This window comes from Panthera tigris, chromosome D1 (assembly GCF_018350195.1).
Source record: "Panthera tigris isolate Pti1 chromosome D1, P.tigris_Pti1_mat1.1, whole genome shotgun sequence".
NCBI classification, from domain to species: Eukaryota; Metazoa; Chordata; class Mammalia; order Carnivora; family Felidae; genus Panthera; species Panthera tigris.
The window spans coordinates 57,720,001-57,732,604 of record NC_056669.1 but is presented as its reverse complement, the minus strand read 5'-3'; the positions used below and the strand labels follow the sequence as shown (position 1 = coordinate 57,732,604).

At 42.6% G+C, this 12,604-nt stretch overlaps 1 protein-coding gene across 6 annotated transcripts in view; it reads right to left on the bottom strand.

Annotated features, from left to right (window-relative positions):
* Positions 1-12,604, bottom strand: part of FAM168A (family with sequence similarity 168 member A) — a 235,021-nt gene that overhangs the window by 180,342 nt on the left and 42,075 nt on the right. For 4 of the 6 annotated variants that reach the window (XM_042957980.1, XM_042957979.1, XM_042957978.1 and 1 more), the window contains one exon: positions 4,192-4,265. The gene's annotated coding sequence lies outside the window, so the exon portion shown is untranslated. Of the gene's footprint in view, positions 1-2,766; positions 2,998-3,562; positions 3,642-4,191; positions 4,266-12,604 lie in introns of those variants that run through there. The other 2 variants (XM_042957977.1, XM_042957981.1) reach the window with 2 other exon arrangements.

Here is a 12,604-nt window from a genome sequence, read left to right as displayed (position 1 = left end):
GCAGATCCGCAAAAGCAATGTCTGCACCCCAAAGTTATGAGAAGAAATGCTTGCATTAGATTACACTCTCACCGAATTACAGGTAACTGCTCAAACCTGGTTTTTATTGTAATACAGCTTCCTTATAACAAAACACTTTCAATCCCAAGGATAAGTCAAATCTTCCATCATTCTACCTATTTTGGAACAACAAAAAAAAAGGATTCTAAGTATTGGGCATTTTTACATGCTCAACTGTGAAAGCCAAGGAAAATGGATTGTTTACGAGCTGAAGTCTGAAGCTTGAACAAGCAAACAAAAAATCATTTTGATCCTGTTGATGCCAATTTTATCCTCTTTACATCCCTCCTCATGTTTTCTCAGTCTGAGCTCTAATCAACAGCTACTTCATGTTTAACATATCATAGTTAATGCAATTAAGTGCAAAAAATTGTTTCCCTAAAACTGTTTCCCCCCAATCACACCCCTCTCTACCTTCCAGGATCACTATTCTGCCATAAGAATGAACATATCATGAAGCTTTAAATAACATTGCTGATGAATAGATGGAGACACTGTTTCTGCAGTTAATGCAATGTTCCTATATCAACACCAACTCCTAAAAAAAACACAAAAATGATTCTATATGCTTTACTTAGCCACATCAGACAGAATTCTGACCATCTGAATTCCTTTAGGAGAAAATTCAATCTATAGAAATATAGTCCAATTATTTTAAATCTTATCAAGTAATGTCAAAAGAGAATCAAATGAAAAACTCCATCAATACCAAACCATTTCACCAATGAATATTTATGACATTTCCGTATTTCCTGTCTTCTCTCTGTTTACATAAAGCAGTGGTGCCAAGATTCATCTCAGGATTATTAGCCTGCAATACAATGATGGGCCTAATTGCCTTGCAAACCAGGACACCAATAAATGGAGTCTTCAGACAATCAATTTTAAGAGGAGAGAGAAAAAAAAAAAAGGCCTAAGCTCTTTCTACTACATGCACTTTGCCTAAGAAATAAATTCAGCCTCATATTTTTCAGTCTCATTTATGGGTTCTCAAGCAAGAAATGCTCCCTTAAATATCTCAACTCATCAAATCTATTTAATTCCAAATTCCAGGACTAATTTTCAAATGCACCAAGGGGAGGGTGGGAAGAAGCAGGCAGAGACATCATATAGAAAGATATCTATCACATTTCAGATTTATCTTCTCCATCTTTAGTTTGGGAGGTTTTTTCCTCAAAGTTTCTTTTTATGATAAATGAATAGAAAACACCCTCCTGTCGCCCCCCCCCCCTTAATTCTACTTTAACTGAAGCCCCTCTTAACTTCACCTTTCGGGTTGATTTACTTCCAAATATGATACTAATACAAATGAAACAAAAAGATCGAACTAACAGCTTAAGACATCCTCTAGGAAAGAAAGTCTTTAATGTACCTTCTCTGTCCCCTGCAAAGTCCCCTCTGATTACTGTCCCTCCCCTAACCACAGCCTCCAAAGCTGTCCATTTAAGTACAACCCCTTACCCTCTTGTGTCTCTTGGAGGACGTAAGAATCTTTCCTCTCTAGAATCATCCAACCCACTTCTTCCCAGCCCTGCTCACCGCCCCACTCCATCCTCCCTGCCCCATCCGCACCTGCAACTCCAGGTTTCCCACTCCTTAAATAGCTTCTTTGCCACCTCACCATCAGCAACCACCCCTCCAGTCCTACCAGTTCATCTCAGACACTCCTTTTCCAAAACTCCCTCCACCACCTTGGAAAGGGGCATTTTCTTCAAGATACCATCCCCCAACCTTGTGCACCACCTGCCACTATTCTTTCACTGTGTCTAGCCCAGCAGCATCTTCTGAGCCCTCTGACTCAACCCCGCACCCAGGGAGCCACCATGCCTTTTCCAGTGGCTCTAAAATCACCCTAAATCCCATCCCCTGTGTCCCCCTCCAATTTCAATCTCTGCCTGCCCATTTTGGGCCTAACTTCTAATTTACCCCCCTCCTGCCAGCTCACCATCATACTCCTCTCATTGAAAGTCCCACCCCCACCAAGCTCCTATTCCAACCTCCATAAGCACTCCCCAGAAAAACCCCCAATTCTACCTCCTCTGCTCTCCTAACCCACGCTATTCCATAAGTCTCCACAAATTACACCACCCCCAGAGGGCAAACGCCCACTTCAAGCTCAGGTCTCAACCCATGCCAAGCCCCTTACTCCCAGCCCCTACCACCTACTTTAGTCTGCCTTAGGTCCATCCCAAATTCCACCCTCCTGAATTAACACCCCTCCCCCAGGGTCCTATCCAACCCTGCAATCCCACTGTCTATTGAAATCATCTCCCCACCTTGCACCCCGGCTGGATCCCAAGCTGTCAACTGCTCCAAGCCAACCCCAAATCCATCACCCTCATTCAGTCCCCTCCCCCATTAAAAGCCATCCCACTCCAGTCTCATCATCCATGTCGCCCAAAAACATCCCAAATTCCACCCCGACCTCCCAAGCTCACGCTCCTGTCCCATATCGGGTCAATCGCTATTAAAAGTCCCCTTCCCTTGTCGCCGCCCCCCCCCCCAACCTGCTTGGGTCCCACCCTCACCCCACCCCCAGCCCGCGCCTGGACAAGTCTCCCCTGCCAACCCGCCGTTCCATCGCGATCTCAACCCCCTTCCCCCAACCCGCGCGGGGGCTCCGCAGCCCCCACTCTCGTTCTCCGTAAGTACCACCGGCCCAGGCTCCGAGAGAGCGGACCAGGAGAGGGGGGGAGGTCTCCTCACCGGCGAGCCGCTGCAGGCGAAAACGGCGGCGGAGGCGGCGATGCCCTTGTCTTCTCAGGAGGCTACAGCGACGACGCTCTCACTCCCTCCCCTGTGTCCAGTAAGGTGGCGGATGGCGCGCAGGGACCGAGAGCCTCCTCCTCAGATTCGGCTCTGAATCCTCTGCAGTAGCCGACGAAGAGCCCGACGGGTGGGGGGAGGGGACGCTCGGCTGCGGGCGAAGGAGGAGGAGGCGGAGGGAGGGGGCGGGGGACCGCTAAGAAGGGCGGGGAAGGAGGAGCCTGCGCGGCGCCGCGACACGTCCCACAGCCTCAGCGCGCCGGGACCACAATTCCCGGCATGCCCTGCTCCGGCCCGCGCCTGGCCTCCGCGGCCTACGCCTCCAGCCGCGCGCCCTATGCAGAGTGGCCGCGCCCGCCCTGGTCACGGACAATGGAGTAAAGTCAACCATCCCTTCGCGGCTTTTGTAAACTCAGAAACTATTTGTGAGGAAAGTTAGGTCTCCCCGAGCCCTCTTCTCAAAGTGGCGATGTTTGCAACGTCTCCAACCTCTTTACACACACATACACCCGCCGCCGCCCCCTGCTGGACTACACTTCCCAGCATGCTCCCACAGTCTCCCGCCCTCCTTCCGGACCCTTCTCAGAGGCGGTACTAGAGTTCCCAGGGGGTGGTGCCTGCGAAATGCTGGGAGATGCAGTTCTCGTTTCTTCCTCCATGTTAAGAAAAAGAAGTGAAAGAGAGGAAAAAAGGAAGGAATAACCCACTGAGGATAGGCCTAGATGGGCTAGATCACCTGTGAGTCTGTACTCTCATCGCCAGCCCCGTTGCCACTGTCACACCAGAGCTAATTCAGCAGCTCCCTCCTGGTCTCCCTGCAAATCAGAGGACGATTTGGCAACTTAAATGCAAATGTGAAAAGAGGTTGCTTTTCGACCGGGCTCCATTACTTTAATTTTTTTTTACCTTAAAAAGAGAATGAAACATTTTGAAAAAGATGAATGCACAAGGTGCATTGAGGTTTTTGATTATCGGGGTATTGTAAATCTCCATTTGTATATACAAACAATACAGTAGTAAGCAGCTATTTGAAATGATGATGTAGATCTATTTATTGACACGAAAAGCTATTCACCATTTATTCTGGAGGGAAACACATTGATTACAGAACAGCATCTTTAAATGGTCCAATTTACGTGAAGTTTGAGACGATAGTCTATAAAAGCATAGTGAGACTTAAGCAAAGAGGTTCCCCCAAATACTATCAGTGTTTATCTTGGAGGAAAGGGTGTCAGATTTCAAGTAATTCTTATTTTCTTATTGCCTGAACTGTTTAAAAAAGAGCATCTAATTTTTTAAGTTATAAGACTATTTTCAAAAAATTTCCAAAATCCAACAACAGTTCTTTGCTGCCTAAAAGCTTACCACGGCTTCCTGTTGCCCTCGGTGGTGCTCTGGGATGAGGCCTGTCTGGTTTTTCTGTGAGCTCAACAGTTCCACTATTAAAACAAATAATGGTGGTTATTTACAATTAATAAAAGACCATTAAATTAGTAGAATGTTTTCTATTCTCATTACCTATTCTCAAATTTTTACTTCTTCCGGTCTTTCCAAAGCCATTTCCTCCTTTTCTCCTCATTCTTGAAATTCAAACCAAAATCCCACCTTCCCTAGAATGAATTTTAGGCACATTAATTTTCTTTCTATCTGAATTCTTATAGCACTGGTTTTTAATCTCTGGGCCAGAGATCTCTGTGGAGATGGGGAGTGAGGAGGGAGGAACAGAGTTACTGTAAAGGGTCTGCAAAGCTCTCCTTAAACAAAACATTGTCTATTGACTGAATAAGTCTTATACTTAAAAAAATAATTTTTCTTCTGTGTCCAACTCTCCTAGCATATGGAACATGGCATCAGATGATCCCCTATTTAGCATAAGTCCTGTTATGGTATTTTAGATTTAGGATATTGTTATTCCTTGATGTTCTGAACACTAGAACATTCAAGCTCCACTAGCCAGCCCACTGGAGAACCTCAAGCCTACGTGAGAAAGGCCAGGTTCCTTGTATCAGAGGTTAATGTGGTCTACAGCCCTGCTGCAGTCAATCTCTTCAGCTTCACCCCACCTAACTCTAGTTACACTTCTGTTCCTTATGACTCACTCTGCCCAAATATATCGGGCACTGTCATTTTCTTTTTTTTTTTTTTAAGATTTTTTTTTTTTTCAGTAATCTCTACACCTAATGTAAGGCTCAAACTCACAACCCTGAGATCAAAAGTTGCACATTCCACCAACTGAACCAGCCAGGTGCCGTGGGCACTATCATTTTCAAACTGCCTATCTCATTTTCATCCTTTTGGCCCAGCCTTAAAAGCCCAGTCCCATACATACATTTCCCCAAATATCATAGCCCCTCTGCTCCCTTTTTTTAAGTTTTTAAAAAAATTTTTAGTGTTTATTTCTGAGAGAGAGAGAGAGACAGAGCACGAGTGGGGGAGGGGCAGAGAGAGGGGGAGACACAGAATCCAAAGCAGGCTCTAGGCTCTGAGCTGTCAGCACAGAGCCCAACATGGGTCTCTAACCTATGAATCCCAAGATCATGACCAGAGCCAAAGTCGGACACTTAAACAACTGAGCCACCCAAGTGCCCCTCTCTTTTCTGAGCTGAGTAAGAAAAGTGCCTGTGACATGTTTGCTATGTGACAGGGAAGTCCCTTCCCCTCCCTAATTGTTGCATTGCCCAGGCCCTCTTCTAAACCCTCTTTACTCCCCTCCTCCTTCTTTTTCCCATTTGTCCTACTGGAAGAAAGAGGGGGGCCAGGTGAAGATCAGAATTAGAAGGGATCTGGTCTGGCCAGGAAGTAAAGCATTATCAGGTTTAGGGTCACAGGGATGAGAAAGTTTACCAGACTATCCTAAATTAGACCTTGCCTTAAACATGCTGGGTGACCTTTAGTAAGTCTCTTAACTGTCCTGAATCTCAGTGTTTACATCTGTAAAATGGAAGGAATGATTCCTGCCCTGTCCCCTCAAAACGTTATTAGGAGAATCCAATAAAGCGATGAGTATGAGAGTATTTGGAGACTGTTAAGTGACACTTACAGTGCAAACCCTTCATCTAATTTGAGAATTCTCTCTCCGAATCCCCACCAACTGTTGGTATGTAAACTTTTTACTCAGAATTAGACCATTATTAATGGATTTATTAAAGTATTTAAGGAATCAACTCCATGAAGCCAATTTAATTCCTTGATAAATTTTCTGTATAGCACAGTTAAACAATTTCTAACTTTTCTAGATCTTTTTCTATATTGAATTTGCATCAAGATATATTCTTTTCTCTGTCAATTTTACAAGAAAGATCAGATTCTTCGGTTATCTTTTATCTTTACCAATTTTTACTGATTTTTGCTTCAGCTATTATGAAGTTTCTAGTCATTATTTCCACCAATTCCACCTTTTCCTGGAAGCAGTTTGAGCCATTGTCAGTTTTATTTTGTGTTGATTATGTCTACCAAGTGGAATCTTCCCAGGGGTCAACTTTGCAATGTTTAATGTTACCAACAAAGATGGGATCATTCAGTTTGCTTTTCCATCCATAATAAATGTTTACCACATGTAGTTTTAGCCATTGTCAGTTTTATTTTGTGTTGATTATTTCTACCACATCTAATTTTTTTTTTTTTGTTTTCTGCAACCCAACCAAAACACACTCAAGGACAAAATGACAGTGTCAAAACACTATCCTTTGCCTGTTATTATCTGATTAACTGGGACTGTGAGATGGTTTTGTCTCCACTGTGTTAATGAGTTTGTTTGAGCTCCTCTTTCTCTCAAAGCATCTCTTTAAGAGCATTGGCACACATGTGTGGGCTGGACTCTTAAGAATTGCTTGCAAAAAAAAAAAAAAAAAAGTATTGCATTAGAATGGCAGGAAAATGGACATTACAGACCATGTTAGGAGAACCAATTTTCATTGAGCCAGCTGCTGGGCTGGCATTTAAGATCCATTATGTCATTTAATCCTTCAGCCTAAACTTCCTTTACATGCCCATTTTATAGCAGAGAAAATTGAGGCCCAGAGAGAGGAAGAGATGGCCGAATTAGGATCAGAAACCAAGCCCTGGTTTAACACTTGGTGCAATTTGAATGTTTACAAGTTCCAAAAATTATGTAACTTAATTTTTAAACTTTTGCAATCATCTTAATGGAAAATTAAATTATAATTTTAGAGTTTAGCTAAGATAAACAAGAAAAATGCATGAATATAAACAAAGCATTCTCAAAGAGCTTTTTGTAAATTAAAAATAGAATTACCATATGATCCAGTAATTCCACTGTTGGGTATTTACCCAAAGAAAACAAAAACACTAATTCAAAAAGATATATGCACCCCTATATTTATTTCAGCATTTATAATAACCAAAATGGAAGCAGCCCAAGTTTCCATCAATAGATAAATAAAGAAGATATGGGGTGTGTGTGTGTGTGTGTGTGTGTGTATAAAATGGAATATTACTCAGTCATAAAAAAAGAATAAAATCTTGCCATTTACAACCACATGGCTCTGGAGAGTATTATGCTAAGTGAAATAAGTCAGTCAAAGAAAGACAAATACCATATGATTTTACTCATATGTGGAATTTAAGAAACAAAATAAAAAAAGAGGCAAGCAAAAAAGAAAACCAGACTCTTAACTATAGAGAACAAATTAATAGTTATGGGGGGGGGGGTTGTGTGGAGACATGAGTGAAACAGGTAAGGGGATTAAGAGTACTAAGTGATGAGCACTGAGTAATGTATAGAATTGTTGAATCACTATATCATATACCTGAAACACTGTATGCTAATTATCCTGGAATTAAATTTTTAAATGTTTATTTAGTTTTGAGAGAGAGACAGACAGAACATGAGCTGGGGAGGGACAGAGAGAGAGGGAGACACAGAATCCAACGCAGGCTCCAGGCTCTGAGCTGTCAGCACAGCAGGGCTCGAACCCACGAACTACAAGATCATGACCTGAGCTGAAGTCGGCCGCTTCACCGACTAAGCCACCTAGACACCCCTTGAATTAAAATGTTTTAAATATATTTAATTTTTTTAATGTTTATTTTTATTTTTGAGACAGAGAGAGCATGAGTGGGAGAGGGGCAGAGAGAGAGGGAGACACAGAATCTGAAGCAGGCTCCAGGCTCCGAGCTGTCAGCACAGAGCCTGACATGGGGCTCGAACATACAGACCGTGAGATCATGACTTGAGCCAAAGCCGGATGCCCAACCGACTGAGCCACCCAGGCACCCCTAAATATATTTTAAAAAGAGATTTTTTTTTGTGATAGCAAATGAGATAAGGAGTATGAAAATGTTTTGTAAATGACCAAACACTGGACAAATGGAAGTTACTACCATTTGTGATGAAGGCTGTTATATCAACCTGTTAGGCCATTTTCCCAGAGTGCTAGAAAACTAATAACATAATAACATTCAGTAGATGGGTATCAAATGCCCATCCTAATATTTAATTCTAACAACCAATACTAAAGAATAGGATTGCATCCTATATATCTATCCTTTAAGACCCAATTCCGACATCAGGAAGCCTCTCCTCACCTTTGGTTAGGTTAGAAGCCCACTGTACTCCCATGGACTGCTCACACTATATGTTCACTGTCTATTTACTGTCCTCAAGGACAAGGAGCAAGGTGGTCTGGTTCATCTCTGTGACCCACCTAAATCAGTTCAGCCGGGGGCTTCTCCCAGCGTAAGCCTTCAGTAAATAGTGGTTGAATTAATGAACAAATCAGGGGCGCCTGGGTGGCTCAGTTGGTTGAGCGTCAGACTTCGGCTCAGGTTGTGATCTCAGGGTTTGTGAGTTTGAGCCCCGCGTCGGGCTCTGTGCTGCCAGCTCAGAGCCTAGAGCCTGCTTCAGATTCTGTGTCTCTCTCTTTCTCTGCCCCTCCCCTACTCACACTCTCTCCTTCAAAAATAAATAAACGTTAAAAAAGAATAAATCAATCCATTAGGGGCTGCTAGCTGGCTCAGTCAGTGGAGCATGGGACTCTAGATCTTTGGCTTGAGAGTTCAAGGCCAACAATGGGCATAGAGATCACTTAAAAATAAAATATTTTTTTTTTAAATCTAAGGAAGTTTATTTTTTAATTAACATGACAAGTATATAGACCATATAATCAACAAGGGAAATAACAATAAAGCTTGGGGGAAGAGTTTTTTTAAATGACAATGGAAAGATAAATTAAGGGCAAAGGTAAATCATAAATGAATCTGCACAAACATTAACAGCTATGGAAGCTTCCATGCAGCAGCAGGCAATTGGAGGAAAGAGGCTTGACATCCCAGGTTCAAATCCTAACTCAACTAGGAATGCGTGTTTAGGCACTTCCCCTCCTACACCTGATCCTTATCCATAAAATTGCTGACCATATAGAACCCCAGGGCAGATAAAAGAATTAATCAAAGTACCAGATGTTTTGCATGCTCTGAAAAGCTGACAGAAGTGAGGGCTGTTACTGATGAAGGTCAGGAGAGAATTTGCTGGGAAGTTTACGTTTAGGAAGATCCTTTACATAAAGCTGCTCAGTTCATAAACTTGAAAACAAAAAAAAAAAGCAGTCTGATTATAGTGGGTTAAATTGTGTCTCCCAGAAAGTCCCAGTTTTAACCCTCGTGCACGTGAATGCAATCTTATTAGAAAGTAGAATCTTGGCTATTAAAAATCTTAGGATGAGATCCATCCTGGATTTAGGTGGGCCCTAAATCCAGTGAGTGGAGGTGTCTTTATTAGAAAAAAGAGAAGAGATTTGAGACACAGAGACAATAAATGGGAAGGCCATGTGAAGATAGAGGCAGAGATGAGTAGTCACGCAGCCCCAAGCTAAGGAACACCAAGGACTATTGGAAACCACTAGAAGCTGGGAGGGAGGCATAGATGGATTCTCCCGAAGCCTCCAAGGAAGAACCAAGCCTGCTAACATCTTGATTTCAGACACCTGGCCTCTCAACTGTGCAAGGATACATTTCTGTTTTGTTTTTTTTTTAATTTTTTTTTTAACATTTATTTATTTTTGAGACAGAGAGAGACAGAGCATGAACGGGGAGGGTCAGAGAGAGGGAGACACAGAATCTGAAACAGGCTCCAGGCTATGAGCTGTCCGCACAGAGCTGGACGCGGGGCTCGAACTCACGGACCGCGAGATCATGACCTGAGCCGAAGTCGGCCACTTAACCGACTGAGCCACCCAGGCGCCCCGCATTTCTGTTGTTTTAAGCCACGAGTTTGTAGTAATTTGTTAAGGCAGTCCTAGGAGACCAATATACCAATTAAGCTGGAAGCCCAAGTAATCAACTAATTAGCAAATATTTTAAGACCCCCCCAAAAAGATTCAGAAGAGTATATTTTGGGAAATGTTTATCCGTTCCACTTAATCTCTAAAAGCAGCTATGGAAAATTTGTGTTAACATCCATTGTCTTCAAATCCATGCCTTTTCTCTTTTTAACTAGTAGTTCTTGACCTGTCTCCTGGGGTGGCCCATACTTTGAATGAGTAGAAAGAACTCTGGTATCATACAAATTGCACAGACTTAGGAGACCAGATCTGGGTTCATATCACAGCTCAGCCACCTAGAGGCTACCACACTGAGAAAATCGTTTGTCCTTATTGAACCTCCGTGTCCTCCATTGTAAGATGTGACTAATATTATCCGCTTCATAGGGTGAAATGAATTAATTCATGTCAAGTACAGTGCCTGACCCAGGAGATTCATAACTTTGCCTTGTCCAGAGAGCAATAGAGATCTTCTCTTTTTATTTGGGTGATGTTTGGCTGGTGGAGGAAGGGAAAGGAAGGAGCCACCAATTTTCATTTCAACTAGAAGGTGGGAAAGCATTCCAGAAAAAGAGAAAGAACAAGAACAAGTGCTTTTATTTCCAGAAGAGCTGAGGTTCCTCTGGGTGGGATCTATGAACCCCCCTAGAAGAAGATGGACAGCGTTGGATACTTATGTATTATTCATTCAGCATAAGGTACTGACCCCAGGCACAGTAACTCCTGCATTGTCTGCCTGGGATTTGGGTGGAATTGGGGCCAAGAGAGAGAGGTCACTGGTACTCTAGTTATCAAATTCCATTCTGGACTGAGCTCCTTTGGGAAAGTTTACTGAAGTGGAAACCCTTGAAGTGTACTCTGAAGGATGAGGAGGAACTCATCAGACAGTGAAGGAACCTGTAGAGGGCAGAGGAAGCGTCCCTGAGTTCAGGAAAACTCAGATCAGGGGTTCTCAACCCTTTTCGTGCCATGGACCCTTTAGGTAGGCTGCTAAGGCCTACAAAGCTCCTCTCAAAATAATGATTGTAAGTGCATAACATAAAATACCAGAATTACCAAAGAAACCATTTATACTGAAATACAGTGATCAAATATGAATATATATTCATTCACAAATTAAAGATCTCACTACCTAATAACTACACAGTTTCAAAGTAGTGATGAACACAAAATATGTCAGCATATTTTCAAGATATTTCAAAATATTTCAAGATATTTTGCAACAACTGTAATGTGATAGGGAAACATCTGTGATTTCTGTTGGTGACAAAATTGGAAGGTACTGCTAAGTCTACTTGTGGCTTGTCACCTATATTCAAAATGGAAAGAAAAACCAGATTTCTGTAAAGATTAATGAATATAAAAATGTAGCTCTCCCATCCAAGAGCACAGCCCTCTGGACTCTCAGGCCCCAGGTTAAGAATCTCTCTTCCAAGTAGTTGGACTAGAGCATAAAAATTATGTAGGAAGGGACGACAGAGACTGGGGGCTTGTGTCTGTGACAGGAATTTTAATTTTTAAAAAATTTTTTTAATGTTTATTCATTTTTGAGAGACACAGAGTGTGAGCGGGGGAGGGGCAGAGAGAGAGGGAGACACAGAATCCAAAGCAGACTCCAGGCTCTGAGCTGTCAGCACAGAGCCCAATGTGGGGCTCAAACCCACGAATCATGAGACCATGACCTGAGCCAAAGTCAGATGCTTAAGTGACTGAGCCACCCAGGTGCCCCGGGAAAGGAATTTTTTTTAAATATAATTAATTGTCAAGTTAGTTAACATACAGTGTATACAGTGCACTCTTGGTTTCGGGGGTAGATTCCCATGATTCATCGTTTACATACAACACCCAGTGCTCATCCCAACAAGTGCCCTCCTCAATGCCCATCACCCATTTTCCCCTCTCCCCCACCCCCTTATTAACCCTCAGTTTGTTCCCTGTATTTAAGAGTCTCTTATGGGTTTGCTTCTCTCTCTGTTTGAAACTATTTTTTACCCCTCCCTACCCCCATCGTCTTCTGTTAAGTTTCTCAAGTTCCACATATGAGTGAAAACATATGATATCTGTCTTTCTCTGACTGACTTATTTCACTTAGCATAATACCCTCCAGTTCCATCCACGTTATTGCAAATGGCAGGATTTCGTTCTTTCTCATTGCCAAGTAGTATTCCATTGTATATATAAACCACATCTTCTTTATCCATTCATCAGTTGATGGACATTTGGGTTCTTTCCATGATTTGGGTATTGTTGAAAGTGCTGCTATAAACACTGGGGTACATGTGCCCCTATGAATCAGCACTCCTGTATCCTTTGCAGAAATTCCTAGTAGTGCTATTGCTAGGTCATAGGGTAGTTCTATTTTTAATTTTTTGAGGAAACTTCACACTGTTTTCCAGAGCAGCTGCACCAGTTTGCAAGAGGGTTCCTGTTTCTCCACATCCTCGCCAACATCTGTTGTTTCCTGAGTTGTTCATTCTAGCCACTCTGACCAGTGTGAG